Genomic DNA, 21,507 nt, shown 5'->3' on the forward strand with positions numbered 1-21,507 from the left:
GCCAACACCGCGGTTCCTGGTGTGTCCGCTGTGCCGTGCGTGTGATCATTGCTTGTACAGCCCTCTCGCAGTGTCCGGAGCAAGTATGGTGGGTCTGACACACCGGTGTCAATGTGTTCTTTTTTCCATTTCCAGGAGTGTATCTCCTCCTCCCGCATCTACCCATCTACTCCACCCATTTTCTCTGTCCTTCCACCTGTCTTCCATTTCTCTGGCCATTTGTCCATTTTCCCTCCCATTTTCTTGCAAAACTCCTACTCCCTTACATTGGCATCTATGTCAGAATTTTCCTTCTTTGTCTCCACCTCTGTTCACCTCCAGCACTCTCTCCACGTTATTATCGCCACCCGCACATGATGATTCTGCTTTTCACAATAAAAGTACTGCAGAAAGTAAGTAATTGATTGAAATCCAATCAGGCGTTATTAGGAGCTTCTTACCAGCCGTTTGCGTGCATATTCAAATGTCAAATTTGTTTCAAATATGTGAAAAAACAGAACACCTTTAACGACCAGAGACAGAAAACATTCACAGATCATGTACATTACTATATTCAGTAGAAATCATTAGAATTTGAAAAATTTCGGCCCGCGGGTTCAAGGTCAACATAAATATCGCGGCGCAACACCACCTACTAGTAAAATGTGCCTATGACTCACATTGTCGCTATAAATCGAAAGTAATAGATCAGGGCACTGTGACCTACGTGAATGACTTGAGCAGACGTGCAGGAAACCTCGCAGACGTATGCGGGAATCGTACCGTAAAATCAGTGACTTTGGAAGAGAGCATGTTATTGGCATGAGAAAATGTGAGCCGAGAAACTGCCGGTCGTTTGGGACGAAGTGTTTCGGCAATGTATCGGGTGCGTGCAGAATGGTTCACGGAAGGCCGTGGAACACAACGAGATGGGTCAGGTCGCACCAGCGCACACATCCGAATGCCAATACAGGACAGATCTGCGACCTCCTCGCTTCTGGCGAAGCAGTGGAACAATGTAACACATCTTACAATGTCAGAGGTGACAGTGGGTCGCCTTTTATTTCGGCACGGGTTACGTGCGCATCGTCCACTTCTCTGCTTACCTTTGACTAATGTGTAGAAAAATGGTAGATGCAATGGTGTATGGATCCACATCACTGTGGACGCAAGTGGCATCAGATAGTATTTTCAGACGAATTCAAGTTTGTCTGAAGATGATGGCCGCGTTTTGGTTCGCCGGAGACAAGGGGGATGGCATCGCAGTGACTGCATTCGCACAAGGCGTATAGCACCACCTCAAGGCCTTATGGTGTGGGGAGCTATTGAGCACAACCACAAATCACAGTTGGTGCGTGTCCAGGGCACTGCGACCAGTGTGAAGTACGTGAATGACATCCTGCAACACTTAAGTCACACCCTTTCTTCACAACTTCCCAGACGCCATTTTTCACCAAGGCAAGGCACGACCACATCTTGTTGCTGGACGAACAAGTGCCTTCTTGGTATCATAGGAAATGTCTTTTGCCCTGACACGCCAGATCAGTAGGCTTGTCGCCGATCAAAATGTGTGAGGTATGGTGGAACTACCTAAACCTAACTAACCTGACACACATCCATGCCCGAGGCTGGGTTCGAACCTGCGACTGTAGCGGTCGCGCGGTTCCAGACTGAAGCGCCTAGAACCGCTAGGCCACTGCGGCCGGCCCAGTGCCAAGCACCACAGGTGTACATTGAACCACGTGAATGCATCATATACGGCTATATTACAGGACACCTTTCGCGATTTACACGCGTCGATGTCATCACGCGGGGAACAAGTCAGCAGGGCCCATGGCGGATCTTGCACGTACTGGGCAAGAGGACACATTCAGAACCGAAGTGACTGAAATGCTAAACTTTTTTCGAGAACAACAAACGTACATGTCCTGTGAATATAAACGTTTTTGAACGAACACACACACACACACACACACACGCACACACACAAGGGGGTAGAGAGAGAGATGGTTCAAATGGCTCTGAGCACTATGGGACTTAACATCTATGGTCATCAGTCCCCTAGAACTTAGAACTACTTAAACCTAACTAACCTAAGGACAGCACACAACACCCAGACATCACGAGGCAGAGAAAATCCCTGACCCCGCCGGGAATCGAACCCGGGAACCCGGGCGTGGGAAGCGAGAACGCTACCGCACGACCACGAGATGCGGGCTAGAGAGAGAGAGAGAGAGAGAGAGAGAGAGAGAGAGAGAGAGAGGCTTCTTATAGATACGGGGTTCTCACCCCCACAGCGAACCCTTCCCGACAGAATGTGGCACGTGTACCAAGATTGATTGAGAGTAGTATAATAAGAGATATGGAACACACAGATATACATACCTTTTCATAATCTCTATAAATTTTGACACTTTCTGATATTTACTAAATCACTACTTCGGTGTTACGTTTATTTTATGCTTCCCCTGAATTCACATACATGCGTGCCATTTTATGGCAGGATGACTTTACTGATAAAACTTGGTCCGGATGCATGATATTCTCTGTTCTTTATATTGGGTTCAGCATAGTTTTATATTTTCCTGCTTCATCACAGCTTCTCCGTTAGTCTTTAATAGTCAGTTCTTTTCTCTTCTCGAAGCCGACATTGAAATGTGGAATGTGTGCTCCTGTCTGCAGCCGACTTGTAGTGTTGACTGTTTCTTTCTGCTGCATAGTTACTCTATATCACTACCTCTACCTAGCGTCACCTCTAGCTGCAATAACGTGAACTTTAGAAAATGTGAACAAATTAAAAAATTTCTTGTCTGTGGCATAACGGTTTTATCGTTTAAGTTATATACTTCTGTGATCTATGTATGACATTATTTTTATCATTGTATGTCCTTCCGTTAAGAAGACAAACTTTTATTTTACCGATTCCTACGCTATAATTACTTATGCAAATATATTACATATCATCCGTATATTGTAATGACTAATAAAACTATGTCAGTCGTTCTGCATCTATATCTACTTTTAAATTACGTGTCATCTAATAATTCCCCCATGTTTAGTAATTTTATCTCGTGACATGTTGCATGAAGTCTGTGTATATTGTTACTTTTTTCATACATTACATACACTACATAATCGCGTCTTTAAAGTTATGTGCCGCTTACTCCGTCCATGTTTTTCAGTTTTCTGTAATACATAATCAGCATACTAACTGCACTCTATGCATACCTTGTGGCTACAATCTTGTATCCCTTGTATACCCAGTTGTCGTTGCTAACGTCATGTCTCGACGATAGTTGATTTCCTTCTCACCATGTTTTCTCAATGTACGGTCAGTTTGGCACCTGGGTTCACTTAAATGAGGGCTACATTTTCAGTAGCTGATGTGTCCACTTTAATCTGGTTTGTTTGTGTACTGCCCCGTAAGTACTGAAGGAAAGTATTGTCCATAATACATACATTTTTTGGTGAGGCACGTTTTGAAATGGTATTTCTTTGATTTCACCATAGCTCTGTTTGATGATGATGATGATGATGATGATGATGATGTACCTGAACCTCTTTCTAAAGTACTTTGCTACCTAGACCTTCCACAATTCCTTGTGTGTTTATTCTGGATGGTCTCCTGTCTCATAGATGAAAGCGTTTCTTTATCAACTGAAGCAGATCGAACTTTAACTAAACGATCTAAACCATTGTCGATAAATTTACGACTACGCAGGCATGGTTTCACAATTCTGAGACCTTATTCCCCCAATTTCCAGGTCACAATTCCACTCATTCGTCAGACACATTCTACTTCGTTGTACGATTCGTCGTAATATTCTCAAATGGTTCTGGCATCATTAACGCAGACACCAGTGAGTAAAAATATTGTATGCTCGCAACATAGCTGTGCTTGTTCAAATGGCTCTGAGCACTATGGGACTCAACTGCTGAGGTCATTAGTCCCCTAGAACTTAGAACTAGTTAAACCTAACTAACCTAAGGACATCACAAACATCCATGCCCGAGGCAGGATTCGAACCTGCGACCGTAGCAGCTGTGCTTGTCTAAGCTCCACTCGCTAATTAGCAAAACTTTTTAATGGCGCCGAAATGTGTTGGCAGCTTAAGCTGACGTCAGTTCATTTTTTTTTTTTTTTTTTTTTTTTATGTAGCTCGCTGCGGACATGACCGCCGAACACTAAAAGCGCAGGCAGAGTTCGCGCATCAGCGAGTGGCGAGCTGTCCGCTGGTGCGTGCTTTATCTCGTGGCGTGATTACTGGATAGCACGACACGCCATTCAGCTATTCAGGCGATCAGCGGCCGGCCACAATGCAACTTGCCGTATCCATAAGCAAGCTGCGCTTCCAGCTCTCTGTCGCTCACGTCACGAACAGCGGCGTACACGGGCCACCAGTATTACGAAACAGTTACGTCGGAAAGCTGCTTCAGTGACTACCGCTGTTCTTTTTATTTTATTTTTTTCTGAACGTATCTCACGTTTTAGGGATATCTGTATCACAAAGCTGCTTTGGGAATTGAAATGATTAAACAGCTGCACTTGAAAATGTGCGCCGGACCGGCACTCGAAACATGATGCTCCGCTTCTCTAGAATGGCTGTCTTAACCACCCCGGCATCCGGACGCGTTTCATTTCCGACCCAGATTTCAAAGTGCTTCACATCACTGATGTAACCTCGTTCATTTTCCCCATAGTCGCATCCTATCTATATTTCCACAAGGGAATTCGCATTGAAATTGGCGTATGCCCGTCGAGGGTATTCATTTTATTATATAGGCCATATCTGTTCTTCCGGACATGTCCAGAACACTAGGCATCACGAATGTAATTGTATGCCTGACATTAGCAGAAATAAGAAAGTAGATAAATCTAACATTACCAACACAAAAATTACCGGCACATAAAGGGTTAATATGCTTGTGTTTAAAGAACTATGGCTGAAAAGTGGGGCCGGCCGGAGTGGCCGAGCGGTTCTAGGCGCCTTAGTCTGGAACCGCGCGACCACTACCATCACAGGTTCGAATCCTGCCTCGGACATGGATGTGTGTGATGTCCTTAGGTTACTTAGGTTTAAGTAGTTCTAACTTCTAGGGGACTGATGACCTCTGAAGTTAAGTCCCATAGCGCTCAGAGTCATTTTTTTTTAAGTGGGTTATAAGCTTATTCATTGTTCCTCGGTCAGCACCTTAAGTTCTCCCAAAAAGTTACGCATGTGAACATATTCACGCATTTTAACATGCAAATTTCAAACTCCCACAAGCTTTCCTAACTGTAGCTAACTCTCACCCACTAGTCCATCGCTGTAAGTCGTTTATTCCCATCACTCCCACTTGCCCATTCACACTCACTCATTCAGCCCAGTTCATTGTCATCATTTATTTGTCTCCGTGTCGTCTCCTGTGTCACAGTCACAGTCCCCTCCGTTCTGTCCGACTACTACAGTCTGCCCTTACAGTCACTGTTACACTCTTGGTCTCTCTTTCTGGTACCGCCTCATTCGTTTCTTCCTACTGCCTCTGTCTCTTCTCACAATCACTATCTCTCTTTTACTTTGTTACCGTCTTATATTATCTCATCATCATTGGCTCTCATCCACTTCCACTTTCTCTTTTTCTGTATTCTTCCCTCCATCCCTCCCCCCCCACCCCCCACCGCACCCCACCACCGCCTGCCCACACCAGGCTATCAATGTGTCCTTCACTCTTTTCCTTACGCTGTTGTGTCAGTGTCAACCTTGTTCCACTGCCACTGTGTCCGCCTCATTTTGTCACACTGCTATTGTCCCATTCGCTTTTTCTACAACACAACTACGGTTTGCTACCTTAAAGTATCTATTACTTTTCCTTCTTTCTGCCACTGCCACTGTCTTCTTCTCTCTGAGCATACAAAAACAGGAATATGTTCGCGTATTAAAATTTTTGGAAACATTTTTAAAGCTTGTGTGGAAGGTAGAATGAGGCAGCTGGTACCCCAATTTTCATGAAATTCTTTTAATAAATAGGAAAATATATGCAGTTCGCTGCAGCAGGGACTGTAACACGTTTGTCAGTAAAATATAGATAGTCTGCTTACGTGAAATTGAAATAACGCAGAGCTCATTTTGCACCTCCAAAAAAGATTTGCATGTGCTTTACTATTGCTACATGGTGTTCCCAGATGAAAACGGATACACTTTACAGCGTATCTCCTCATTATACGTACTTTACAAATTACGTTTTCGGCTCACGCTGTGTTCTACGTGCGCGGTTTGCGTGTAAAGGGGGGGGTAACTTTGATCCTCTGTATGTAGGAAACGAAAAAAATTTTCAAGATTGTTCGAGATTGCAATCACAGGATTGCGTAGTAGAAATTACAGACATTTATTTCCTGTACATAGCCGTCTCGGATTCCGCGGCTAGGTTTTCGTACCCAGTAAACAAATCTCTTGAGTGTTTCCCGATAAAAAATAAAGATTTTTGAAGACAGGGAGATTTATCTTATAGATAAATACCCAGGAAATACACATCTAAAGTTTGAGGAATTTGGCTGCGGTTATTAATTACTTAGATTTCGCCCCATACCGGGTTATACTTGTAGACGTAGTGTAACTGTAAACATCTGTATCATGCATAGTGATATCAAGAAAATTTTCAAGGATGCTCTAGATTCCGAGCGTAGGAATAAAACATAAAAATTTTTGCCATTTGTTGTACTCTCCCGTCTTGGAATCCTCGGTTGGGTTTTGGTCCGCTGGTGACAGCGAAAATATAGTACAAAAAAAGAGCCCTTCTTTGTGGTTTTCCGAGGAACCGACAATGAACTAAAGGTGCCTTCACAAAATCCGCCATAGACGACACAAAATGCAAAAAGAATCAATCGATTTGCGCCATCTGCCTTAGCAAGAGAAAGTGTGTAATATTCAAACATTGACTGTACTGTAAAAGAATGATACGAAGACGATTCTTCTGTAGCGTATACAATGTGTCCCTAGCCCAAGGGCTGTCGAAAACCCTTAATCCTACCTTTTTATCCCTAACACTACCACAGGCATTATTATCGGACAAATATGTTTTCTGCTCGCTTTTTTCTAACACGTTAGGTACGCATTCTGTCCCATGCATACCGATAAAAATTTTATATACTTTCTATGAAACTCTTCAAAAAATTTTCAAAAAGATCTTTATATAGTTTCAGTCGCAGTTATACAGCCTTTCCAACGCAAAAAAATTTTTTTTACCAAGCTATACAGGTTCTTTCTTTCTATTGCTGCTCCAGATAGTGGGCGAATTTGACAGATCTTATCTCAAAATATAAAGTAATACTGTTATGGACGATGCATCTGTGTTGTAAACTGCTAATACATGTGGTCTGAAGATGATAATTACGCTACCGGAAGCAGTCACTACCTTGAAAAAATTTTTAATCTTACATGCGATTGAGACAGTATAAAGAAACCTTTGAAAATTTTATAATAAGTTTCATAGAAATCTTTAAAATTATTATAATTTCTTATTTGATTATTATTTCTTTACATCAGCATGTTAATGGTGTAGCGCCTCATTCTGTCTTTCATTCTCTTCTACCCCTGTTCTAACTGCTCATCTAGTAACTGAGCCGGCCGCTGTGGCCGAGCGGCTCTAGGCGCTTCAGTCTGGAACGGCGCGACCGCTATGGTCGCAAGTTCGAATCCTACCTCGGACGTGGATGTGTGTGATGTCCTTAGGTTAGCTGGATTTTAAGTAGCTCTAGGTTCTAGGGGACTGATGACCTCAGATGTTAAGTCCCATTGTGCTCAGAGCCATTTGAACCATTTTTTCGTAACTGAAAGATTACAGTATCTTGTAAACTTTTGGATAAGTCCTAATAAATTCTGAACAAGTTTGGCTCGGAATTTAAATTGAGTTTCAATTATTCAACCATGGATAATACAATCTCACGTAAAATTGGTTAATAACGTGGTGCAAACTAAACATTTCAGACTAACACAACTGAATGTTACGCATATGCGATCCATTGGAAAGACCAAAAGTGTAATGACTTTTACATTATGGACTCGATTCTTGGAGGGCAAATTTCCACAGCATGGAATTCCACAACCCTCTCCTACTCCTAGGTACTTCATGTTATTACTGTTTCCAGTAATTTTTGACCTATGCCATACTCAATAGTAACGGGTCACTTCGCCTATTTATACTTAATATTTTACACTTATTTATGCTTAAGTTCGACTGCCACTGAACATCGTATGCGGAAAGCCCCATGGAAAGTCTTCGCTGAAGTCTCTGCGCATCAGTGAACGAAGGCATTCTGCGGAATGACTGCATGGACGTCTCGGCAAAAAAAAGGCCACGAACATTCAGCACTCCTCCGTTCCCCAGTACATGTCATCTATCTAAATAACAGCGTTTTAAGCGATAACGCATGGAAACTCTGTGGCAGATAGTGAGTCATTATTAGTCTGCGGCTAGCTGCACCCAGAGATTGCTGATATATGGAGCGGACATGTAATGCTTCGCTGACGTGCATCATAAACATGTAATTGGCGTCACCAAAACTACACAAGTAGGCTTCCACGACTTCTAGACGTGTTAACGCGTACCAACGTAAGATAACTGAGTAAAAAACACAACGAAAAAAAAAATCGCAGCACGAAGATATTATCCGAGTAAGACGGAAATCCATAGATGTTACGTACGTGTATCGACAACTGAATCATTACAACTTCATTAAAATTGAGTGTGTTGTTCAAGAGAAAGAGCTTCACAGATTGAACGAGTCAGTAACGCATTACTCCTTTTCTGGCACTCACGCAAGCAATTATTTGGCATGACAGAGGTCAACAGAGTTGTTGGATAACCTCTTGAGCGATATGGTACCAAATTCTATAAATTGGCCCGTTAGATCATCAAAACCCGAGCTTGTTTAAGGACCCTGTCGTTCAAGCTCCTAAAGTTCTCAACTGCGAAAGGATCCGAGGAGCTTGGTGGTAAAGATAAGGTTTGGCAAGCATGCAGATAACCAGTAAATGTCTCGCAGTGTGCGGATGGACATCATCTTGATGAAGTGTAAGCACAGGAGCGCATGAAAAGGGGCGTGGGATATCAGCGACGTAGATATCGCCGATGTACAACCGTGGTGTAAGTGTGCTATGGATGACAACGCAAAAGATCGTGCTATGAGATGAGGTGGCACCCAAGACCATCTCTCCTGATTGTCATGTCATAGGCGAGCAATAGTGAGGTTGGTATCCCATCACTGTATGGGGCGCCTCCAGACACGTCTTTGCAAGTCACAGGGCTCAGTTCGAAGTATATCTCACCGAAGATGACCATTCTATTAAACAAAGCGATTACACGCCAAGGCGTGTCTAGAGACACATCAGACAATGTTGCGATACCAATATGAATGTCACCCACCATACGGTCCAACAACCAGGAATGATGGTCTGGGGTGTTATTCCTTTTCATAGCAGGACCCCCTCGGTTGTCACCCGCAGAGGCCTTACCGCACAGCGATACGTCGACCATATTCTTCGCCTCGTTTTGTGACAGTTCATGGCAAAACATTCTGGGCTTACATTCCAGCAAGATAATGCCCTCCCGAAGGTAGCAATAGTTTATTCCGCTTGTCTTCGTGCCTCTCTACGTGTGCATTGCACCTACTGATTTCCGTTCCATTTGGATAATTTCTTTCTGGTGTCCGCAATTCTTTTTATCCAAGGGTGTATTTCGTTCGTGTCAGTGGCGTACTAACCAGCAAGTCAGTTGGTGCCACAGACTAAAGTAGTATTGACTAAGCATAAAGAAATTTTTTGATGCACCCCAAACGCTAAAACAAAATAAAATTAAAAAAAATGTTGTAGTACCCTTGCCAACTATTAACTTTCTCGATTGATTCTTTCACTGTCATAGTATCTACTCCGTAGCGCTTTCCAAAATATTACGACAGCGTACTCCCTTCTTCTGCTGAGCGTCTTTCGTAATTAATTTTCTAATCCTCAGACTATTAACTTTGTGTTGGTCTCTTCATTTACTGGGATAACTAATAACATGTTTTAGTAGTAACGCATTTCAGTTCATTTAATTTGTCATTCATTTTTCCCTCTTACCTCCCATCTAGTTCGGTAGTAATACTGCTAATTCTATTTCATGAATTACAAATCTAGCCGTAAGTATTTCTTCGCAAGTAACGAAAAGCTCCCCCACATAATGACGTCATGTACGGTCATCTGAAGCGTAACACATTTCTTCGTCTAATGAAAGAATTTGTTTTTAAATAAGTTTACATCATACCTCAAATATAATATCAAATATTACTTACGTACTTCTGCGTTTAAATCAGACCAGTCAAAATTAACAAGAGACTAATGACTGTGTGAAATGTTCCCCCACTGCGTCTCTCTGAATATATATAAAACTTAACAAGCACGGTACATACATAATCAATGATGTTAGACATCCTCATTTACAGATTCTGGTACGGTATCTCTACAGATAATGATGATAAACATCAAAAGAAATATAGTTAACAGCAGTAAAAATAGTTTTCTGGATGATTCTACGATGGTATGTGGCGTTACAAACGTTCACTATCAGAACAAATTCGTTCCAACTAGGTAAACGGCTGTCGTAATTTAATCTGTGCTACTTTCTTCCGTAACTATTATACAAGAACGGTTTCCGAAAAAAAGAAAAATCGAAAGGAAAAAGACAATAAATCGTATTTTTCGTATAGGTATTGCCTGATTTTGCGGAAACGGGCTAGTTTTAAACTATGAAGACAAGGCTTACTCCATTTTATTCTCTCAATATATACCGCACACCTTATTAATTTAGTATAGTAACAATAAATAGTAAATAGCTTACGAAGTTCTAACTTGTTTGGCGAGCATATCAATGAGAAATTAAACTGGAAAAAGATGTTCCACATTAACAACTCCTTCAGTGCTATAGAGGAATTATTGAACAGAATTTAATCATTTTTGCAGAAAGAATGTATAAAATGCCATCATGTAATTTTTTTCTTTTTTAAATACCTCGTCTAACAAGGGGAGAGTCTGACGTGTTAATCACCGACTTTGGTCAAGTTTTGGAAGGACGTTGTAATATCAACGCCTATATTTTATTCAAAATCATATTCGCGACATTGTTATATGTGCAGTGCGAATGAACATTATCGAGATATTAATAAAAATGACTTCACCGATGGTAAAATAATAAATAATTATTGTCAATGACATAATTTAATATTCTGTAAGAAACTATATCTCAGACAGTACCCATGGAGAAGGATAATGAAAATCTCAGTCTTTTGTTATGTATCATTCTTCTAGAATATTCCTTCTTCTCGTTCTAACTGTTGAACTGGTCGGAAGTGATAGATGTCTCATAACTCAGAGGTGTGTAAGAACTGTGTTATGTTGTTAATTAATATTTGAAAAATAGAGTTTTTATACTATATAAATGTTAAGTTTTTCTGAGCAGCTACAAAGGAGCGCAGCCGTTAGCACTATTGATCTACAGCGCGGATTATTGGTAAATGCTGAATAACAACCGATTAACATTGAAAAATACCGGGTGATCAAAAAGTTAGCATAAATTTGAAAACTGAATAAATCACGGAATAATGTAGATAGAGAGGTACAAATTGACACACATGCTTGGAATGACATGGGGTTTTATTAGAATCGAAAAAATACAAAAGTTCAAAAAATATGTCCGACACATGGCCCTTCGTCTGATCAGAATAGCAATAATTGGCATAACAAAGTAAGAAAAACAAAGTTGATGTTCTTTACAGGAAATGCTCAATATGTCCACCATCATTCCTCAACATAGGCTGCAGTCGAGGAATAATCTTGTGAACAGCAATGTAAAGCATGTCCGCAGTTATGGTGAGGCATTGGCGTCGAATGTTGTCTTTCAGTATCCCTAGAGATGTCGGGCGATCACGATACAATCGCGACTTCAGGTAACCTCAAAGCCGATAATCGCACGAACTGAGGTCTGGGGACCTGGGAGGCCAAGCATGACGAAAGTGGCCGCTGAGCACACGATCATCACCAAACGACGCACGCAAGAGATCTGTCGGACATTTTGTGAACTTTTTTTTTTGTTCTAATATAACCCTATGTCATTCTAAGCACGTGTGTCAATATTTACCTCTCCATCCACATTATTCCGTGGTTTATTAAATTTTCAAATTTATACTGACTTTTTGACCACCCGGAATTTTCAAATGTTAATGTACACTCCTGGAAATGGAAAACAGAACACATTGACACCGGTGTGTCAGACCCACCATACTTGCTCCGGACACTGCGAGAGGGCTGTACAAGCAATGATCACACGCACGGCACAGCGGACACACCAGGAACCGCGGTGTTGGCCGTCGAATGGCGCTAGCTGCGCAGCATTTGTGCACCGCCGCCGTCAGTGTCAGCCAGTTTGCCGTGGCATACGGAGCTCCATCGCAGTCTTTAACACTGGTAGCATGCCGCGACAGCGTGGACGTGAACCGTATGTGCAGTTGACGGACTTTGAGAGAGGGCGTATAGTGGGCATGCGGGAGGCCGGGTGGACGTACCGCCGAATTGCTCAACACGTGGGGCGTGAGGTCTCCACAGTACATCGATGTTGTCGCCAGTGGTCGGCGGAAGGTGCACGTGCCCGTCGACCTGGGACCGGACCGCAGCGACGCACGGATGCACGCCAAGACCGTAGGATCCTACGCAGTGCCGTAGGGGACCGCACCGCCACTTCCCAGCAAATTAGGGACACTGTTGCTCCTGGGGTATCGGCGAGGACCATTCGCAACCGTCTCCATGAAGCTGGGCTACGGTCCCGCACACCGTTAGGCCGTCTTCCGCTCACGCCCCAACATCGTGCAGCCCGCCTCCAGTGGTGTCGCGACAGGCGTGAATGGAGGGACGAATGGAGACGTGTCGTCTTCAGCGATGAGAGTCGCTTCTGCCTTGGTGGCAATGATGGTCGTATGCGTGTTTGGCACCGTGCAGGTGAGCGCCACAATCAGGACTGCATACGACCGAGGCACACAGGGCCAACACCCGGCATCATGGTGTGGGGAGCGATCTCCTACACTGGCCGTACACCACTGGTGATCGTCGAGGGGACACTGAATAGTGCACGGTACATCCAAACCGTCATCGAACCCATCGTTCTGCCATTCCTAGACCGGCAAGGGAACTTGCTGTTCCAACAGGACAATGCACGTCCGCATGTATCCCGTGCCACCCAACGTGCTCTAGAAGGTGTAAGTCAACTACCCTGGCCAGCAAAATCTCCGGATCTGTCCCCCATTGAGCATGTTTGGGACTGGATGAAGCGTCGTCTCACGCGGTCTGCACGTCCAGCACGAACGCTGGTCCAACTGAGGCGCCAGGTGGAAATGGCATGGCAAGCCGTTCCACAGGACTACATCCAGCATCTCTACGATCGTCTCCATGGGAGAATAGCAGCCTGCATTGCTGCGAAAGGTGGATATACACTGTACTAGTGCCGACATTGTGCATGCTCTGTTGCCTGTGTCTATGTGCGTGTGGTTCTGTCAGTGTGATCATGTGATGTATCTGACCCCAGGAATGTGTCAATAAAGTTTCCCCTTCCTGGGACAATGAATTCACGGTGTTCTTATTTCAATTTCCAGGAGTGTATATAATGAAGGTAAAAGAAAGATTTGACATATATTACTTGTTAGTAGTGAAACAGTGCATGAAGCAGAATCGATAAGTTGTCTTATTTCATCCGCCATCATAGTGAAATATTGTAGCGGCGGTTTTAAACTGAATTTTTATACAGACATAAATCTTGTTCTTCATAATTGCGATAATTATTGTGTATTGGTGGCCCAGAACCGACTCGGACGTAATGAATTCCAGTTAGGCTATGAATAATCTTTTAATAGAGTGAACGTATATCAATGCAAACAGCATCTTACGTGATAGCAATTATTGTATGTTGATCTATGGAACCTTGTATTTCGTAACAAATTTTATGAAATATTTTGACAGGGAAAAATAGATTAGTGTTGTATGTGTGAGGTATTGTGTGAGAAAATTATTCGTTTTGCTTAAAGAAGAGTGTTGCCACCTCGATTAATAGGAGCGGTAAATTTGATAGAAGATCTGCAACTAGTAATGAGGCTATTATGCAATAGCACTGAATATTATTAAAAATGATTACTCTTGTACAGTTGAGATTGCTTATCATACAAGTAGCTTGTTCGCTGGTTATATATGATCACTTTTCTACATGAACTTAGTGCCATTTACACTGCTTGACAGACAACAGTGCTACACGTTTCCAGGTGGAGATTTCTTTATCAGAATAACGATCATTAGTCGAGAAAAGCAGTGATTAAATAAAATCTCATGTTACATTAATAATAAGTAACTGGTTTTGTTGTAGTCTTGCGGAAATTTTATAACACCCACTATGTGACACTCCCCAACGTTCTATGTTGAAAAGAAAGATATACGTGCTTCACGTTTTGCTAAAACTTCTCGAAAAAATCGATGTCAAAGGTGATGATGGAAAATTGTATTTTCGACGCTATACATCGACGTATCGTCTGGAAGGAAACATTTTTATTAATGCAATATGGGGTCAGACGTCAACAATGCCCTAGATATTAAGGTTCTTGTGTTTGCACGCTGCAGCTTGGGAACTCGTCATTCTACACGTCTGGCAGACCGTGGTCGGCTGTCGAACCGACAAGACATTAAACTATCCAACCGATGGTCCGTCTTCTATTCTTGGTCGCCATTGGTTTCATTTCGTCTACATTTACATCTATATCCACGTGGATACTCCACGAATCACATTTAACTGCCTGGGAGAGTGTTCATCGAACCACCTTCATAATAATTGTCTATTATTCCATTCTCGAACAGCGCTCGGGATTAACGGCACCTAAGTCTTTCCAAGCGAGTTCTGATTTCCCTTATTTTATTATGACGATTGTTTCTCCCCATGTAGGTCGGCGTCAACAAATTGTGACTTTCTAATCGCTCTGAGCACTTTGGGTCTTTACATCTGAGATCATCATTCCAACAGACGTAGAACTACTTAAACCGAAATAACCTAAGGACATGACACACATCCATGCCCGAGGCAGGATTCGAACCTGCGACCGTAGAGGTCTGGCCAGAATTCAGAACTTCATTAACATGCGAAAACCTATTTAAAGATTTCATAGCACATTGATATCAACAAGCACTTTGCAGAGTTAAGTAAGTAGTTTCAATAAAGTGCAAGAAGAAGTGAATCTGTAGCGGAAAGGGAGAAGGATATGAAGGGTATTTCTGGCAGATGAAAATTATATGAAGCAGATACTCCGGAGGCCTATGATAGCTACTTTATAAATGGAAGCGATGGTCACCTAACATTCTTTCGTTCCTTTGCGGTCATCTGAAAGCAAGTAAAGCATGCGTCAATCTGCACTGCTGATTCGTTACTGTAGTTAACTATGTCATGCAGCCTACATTGTAAAGGGGGGGGGGGGGAGTTGTGCCTGGAATATAGTGCACCTGGAAAAACATGATGTTCTTTGGTCGGTTGTTGCAGTCCAATGGTTGGTTCTAGAATGTCACGAAGGAATGCTTATTACACACCGCCATAAGCAGTTTCAGCCATTTTCTGCTGTTTTCGTTATTATGAGAAATGAGGTTGCGTTCTGTGAAACAATTCGTGTTCTACACATTTAAGTGCTGTATAATATTCAGGGTTATTCAAAATGACGCAGAGCGTTTAAAGCGACTGTAAATATGTTTATACTGAGGTAAGGTATTATTTTATTTTACGTATGGCTACAGAAACTGTCTAAGTTTTTTTTTCTTATACACAAGTGTTCAATGTTCGACCGATGAGTCACACGGCACTCTTCCAGTCTATACTCCAATTTGGTCCACACGCGCCCGAAAGCGTCCGTCTCAGTGTCAGTCACATATGTTTTAGTACGTCCTCGGCAATCACCGGTGTTCTGGGGAATTGGAGGTGTGAAAACCGTGTCTTTGATGTAACCTTACTGGGAATAATCGCGTCAGGTCTGGATAACGTGAGGGCCATGCCAGCAACTACTGATTACCAGCTGATACAAAACCACCCAGTCGTCGCGTTAGATCATTATCAGAGAGCTCAGAAACATCGTTACGGATGTGTGGTGCAGAACTGTCCTGTTTACAAATTAGCTCTCTCCTCTTGCAACTGAGGAATGAGACCGAGCTGCAGAATGTCGAGGTAAGAATGACCTCTGACCCTCGACTCTTCAAAGTCAAGGATCCGTACATACGAGGTGCGGCTAGAAAAAAACCGGACTGATGCTGGAAAAAAACATTTATTTACAATTATTTACAATTTCATGTTATCTCCTTCAATGTACTCTCCTCCTCGGTCTCTACACCACTCCATACGAATTTTCCACTGTTCATAGCAATGCTGCAGATCATTTTCGGTAAGTCCATACATTACTTCCGTCGCTTTTTCTTTTACTGCTTCAACAGTCTCAAATCTAGTTCCTTTCAAAGCTGACTTGACTTTAGGGAAAAGAAAAAAGTCACAGGGGGCCAAATCAGGTGAGTAGGGTGGATGATCTAAGATGGGAATGTTGTGTTTTGCCAAAAACGTCTTCACTGACAACGCACTGTGAGCTGGGGCATTGTCTTGGTGAAGGATCCATGACTTTTTTCTCCACAAATCGTTCCGTTTTCTCCGTACTCGCTCACGTAGGGTAGCCAGGACGCTAATGTAGTAATGCTGATTCACTGTTTGTCCCTCTGGTACCCAATCAATGTGCACAATCCCTTTGATGTCAAAAAAAAAAACAATCATCATTGCCTTGAATTTCGATTTTGACATTCGTGCTTCTTTTTGTCGTGGAGAACCAGGAGTTTTCCAATGCATCGATTGGCGTTTAGTTTCGGGATCGTAAGTAAAAAACCACGATTCATCGCAAGTAATAACATTTTGTAAGAAGGTGGGATCACTTTCAATGTTTTCCAGGATGTCAGAACAAATCATTCTTCGGCGTTCCTTGTGTTCAATTTTGAGACACTTTGGAACCATTTTTGAACACACTTTGTTCATGTTGAAACTTTCATGAAGGATCTGCCTAACACTTTCCTTGTCAACTCCTGTTAACTCAGACACTGCTCTGATTGTTAAACGGCGATCTTGTCGAACAAGTTTACCGATTTTTTCAATGTTTGCATCAGTTTTTGCTGACAATGGTCTGCCAGTGCGAGTGTCATCACTGGTGTCTTCGCGGCCATCTTTAAATCGTTTAAACCACTCAAACACTTGTGTTCGCGATAAACAATCATCGCCGTACACTTGTTGTAACATTGCAAACGTTTCACTTGCAGATTTTCCTAGTTTGAAACAAAATTTGATGTTAACACGCTGTTCTTTCTGTACACTCAACATTTTCCGACACACAGACAAAACGTCAACTACTTCAAACAGACGCCACGGGCAGACTGAATGCAGGAGGCAGATGAAACTCGAGCAGTAGGCGGAGCGAGAGTCACGTGACAGGCCACGCGACTTTCAGCCTTATTGCACTCGTTTTATTGTTTCACCAGTACTAGTCCGGTTTTTTTCTAGCCACACCACGTATTTTGTACCGACAAAGCAAAAAATATTATTGTTTGTGGATCCACGGGTATGCTGGACAACCATGTGGTGGTTCTCTGATTCCCATACTCACGCACTGTCCTGGCTACTGCATCGTTAGGTGAGAGGTAGCCTCATAGCTGAAAATCCACCTGCGAGCGAATTAGTCATCCTCCCTGAACTGCTGATACTAAGACAAAACTGTTTCAGCAGACGTCTGTCATCGTGTGTAATAACTAGGAGCACCTGCTTCCGAAATGGTTTCGTAATTAGTCGTTTTCTCAACATTCTCCGAACACATCGTTGTGGGGTACCTAGCTCACTACTGGTATAATACATTGACTTTGGATTTCTGCGGAAAGCTTTCCTCTTCCGTTAAGACTGTTCCTCAGGTGTTCATGGCCACTCACTGATTTTGCCTTTACAAAGACAACCTGTTTCCCTTAAATTTCGGAATCCACTCGTAAATGGAAAGTCTCGTAGGCAGAACCTAGTTGAAGATTGCCCTGATTCTGGGACACGCAGCAGCTACGGGCTCGCTCTTGCAGCTCAATGACACAGATTGCCCTCTCCGTTCGTCTGGCAGCAATGTATTACTGAACCGTCAGATATAATCATGCAACACATTACCTCAATCAAAAGTTTGTATAATCACTTGAAAGTGTGTAGATCATTTTGAATTACCCTGTATTGAAAGTATGGGGAATATGCTATGAGTTCCTCAGGTACAGAATTTTGCGGCGAGTAAAGCGTTACATATTTTGGGACTATTTGTATAATATGTGCACAGTGAAGCCGTCCTTCGTTGGTCTTGCATCATCTTGCGAAGCAGAAGGTCTGTTAGCACGGAATACGTGATATTGACAAATGAATTGAGTTTATTTGATGTTCAACAGTGTCCTTTCGTCTTGCAAATGGAAATTTGTGTTACCTTTTAACTGCTCTTACTGCAAAACGCCTTTATCTTGTAACTTGCTTTGGCTATTAATTTGCGTAATTTGATTTCACTTACTGATTGTTGCTGTCTAGTAGAGTAAAAATGTAACAGATGATCATATAAAGCATCGACATGATTTACTCGATTACAACGCGTTTAAATGTCAGCGATATATTTGAATCACATTTTCACTGTTCAGACGATCCTAATTTTACATTGCAATTTTTGTAGTATTATAAAAGGACCGCATCATATAAATAGTGAATGTTATGATTTCAAAACTGAATCGCAAAATGTATTAAACTTCTATCACAGAGCTGTCTGGAGCCGAAAGTCAGAAACGTGTTCCAAGTTAAAACACTGTCTCTTACGGTATTGGGCAGTGGGTTCCCACTTCATTCATAATTTGTGCCTTCACTGTAATGTATATTTCTCACGCAGATACTGCTACTCCAGATGTTAAAAAATGACAAACGAAGTTTGCAGTAGTTTTCCGGAATATCTAATGAGATTAATTGATGTCCGTCTTGTGTACATGTCAGCAAAGTGTACACCGCCTTTCTGTCATTACGAGCTATTTCTTTATCACACATGCAAATGTAACCTTTACAGAGTGTTGTGGGGCGTGGGCGATGAAGGTGCTGAACTCACGTAATTGCTGACTGCCGCAAAGGTTACGTCCGAAAATCGATCTCAATCCCTGTTTATCAACACTCCGCGAGATGCCGATTGCTGATTTCCTTTGTTGAAACTATTTCTCGTCCGCTTTCTTTTAATAGCATTGTTAATAAAGGAACTGTCCGCATGTCCCTCTGTCCCTTCATTCACTCACGTACGCATGTACAGGGTGAACCAGAACTGCAAGACAGACTTTCGGAGTTCGTTCAGGGATACGTTCTGAGAACGTGTCACCAGCGGCTTATTATAGAGTTATTGCATTTCGTATGGTTTCTTGTAACAATAAGCTTTGTATCTATATTATGCTGGAACTACGCAACAGTGGAAATATTAACGGTATTCACTGTGTGTCTTGTTTGGAAGCCAACTGCTTCCATTCACTCACGATAAATGCTGGTGACAACAATAATACCAACGTTACACTGCATTCTTATGACTCGGGTTTGTTTTTCCTGCAGTTTTAGTTGCGTGTTAACAGTGAAGTACAACAGTATGGGTAGGTCTTCTTCTGAAGGTTAGGTCGATTCGCACTTACTGTACGGTTTCACTGAATGCATTGGAAGACAAACGTAACTGCACTAATAAACTGAATAATTAAGAATTACATTATTGCTCTGTACCGAGCTGTTTGACATCATGGATCCCTGGTGCCAAAATGTTGAGAAGACATCGCTGAGGTACTTCAGAAATTTGTCTGTGGAGATCTGGTTCACCCCTTACGCAACGACATAGAGAGCTATACAAAATACAGTACTCCTATACTGTCTCTTTTCATTTTTGTCTTGGGAATTTTGTTTAATACCAGAAATAATTTCATGATGTACATAATCCTTCCGCCCTGATGGAGGTGTCGTTGGTTGTGAGAAAAACTAAGGAACTAGCACAAGGTGTGTCATAATTAATAGTGGAAACGGATACACTTGACAGTGCACGATACCAGAAGCAAAAAATTCTCGTTGAACATAGGTCAGCGAACGAAACGTTGGCGAGATAATTGCGACTTTGTGGTTACCAGCCGCCACTGACGTGATTATTTGTAAACGCCGCATGCCTGTCCGTACTGACGTTTTTGTTTACATTTCGGAGACGACGAGTTGCAAACAGAATGGATACGACAATACGGTACACACATTGCCACATACGTCAGTTGTTTGCAGATCATCAGTTGTGTTTAAGGAGTGTTGGCCATAACACTGAACATTGCAGTAATGAGGAGTAGGCGGATGTGCATTTCATGAATAGCAGAGTTAACTTCAATGCACGGGTGGCTGCACGCTTGTACTCGTAGGTACCCTGAGAGTCGAATGTTTACAGGGTGCATCAACGCCTCTGGTGAACGGGGAGCTTTGTACACGCCCTGGCAGTGGCTATTCATGCACGAGTTACACCTGTATTTGAAGATGTGATGTTGGAAAGAGTCAAACACTCTCCAGGAATCTCGATAAGGAGACTTGCCACACGAATTCCTAGAATGAGCCACAGAAGTGTTCGGAGCATAATGCTTCAGTGTACTGCCTCAAACGAATTCAGTGTCTTAATGAGGCTGACTTTGGTAATAGACCAACGTTCTGTCATTGCAGGGAACAAAAATTTGTAGGCATCTTTTCGTTTAACAATAAAATTTAATTTACTGGTGAAGCATGGACCACTCGTGATGATGTCTCTCATTATCCCAATCCTCACATTCGGAGCTATCTAGACTCTAATGCCTATGCTGTGCCTGAATCTCCAGATCAATGGCTTTTCTCATTGAATGTGAGATTTGGGGTACTAAGTAATGGTTTTATTGGACCGTTCGTGCTATCAAACAAACCTCAATGGATGGAATTACCCTCGGTTTCGGCGGCGTCATCTGGTAGGATTGCTCGAGGATGTTCCCTTAGAGCAGGGCTTCACAACGTACGTGCTCGCGGAGCAAGCTGTGAGCAGCAAGGCGCGAGCACGGAGCAGCGCGAGCACGCTACCCCCACTATCGGACCAGAACGGAGAGTGGGGAGAGTCACGTGGAGTACACAACAGCCGCCGCCAGTCGATGTAAATCCGCGGCCACCTGCAGGGATATCACTCACGAATTATTACTGCGACAAATGAAACAAATAAAGGAGAATGTCACGTGCCTCATAATTTTATTAGCTTAGTGTATGTCTCTACCATCTGTAGACACTGAAATTAAAGAATTCCACGACAATCCTATATTTTCAACACTTTCTTCAACACTACTTAAAATATCACCTCCGGTTGTAGTGTTCTTCATGGCTACCACATCGAGGAGCCCCTCCCTCACCTGAAGATCTCTA

This window comes from Schistocerca nitens, chromosome 9 (genome assembly GCF_023898315.1).
Source record: "Schistocerca nitens isolate TAMUIC-IGC-003100 chromosome 9, iqSchNite1.1, whole genome shotgun sequence".
In the NCBI taxonomy this organism is placed as follows: domain Eukaryota; kingdom Metazoa; phylum Arthropoda; class Insecta; order Orthoptera; family Acrididae; genus Schistocerca; species Schistocerca nitens.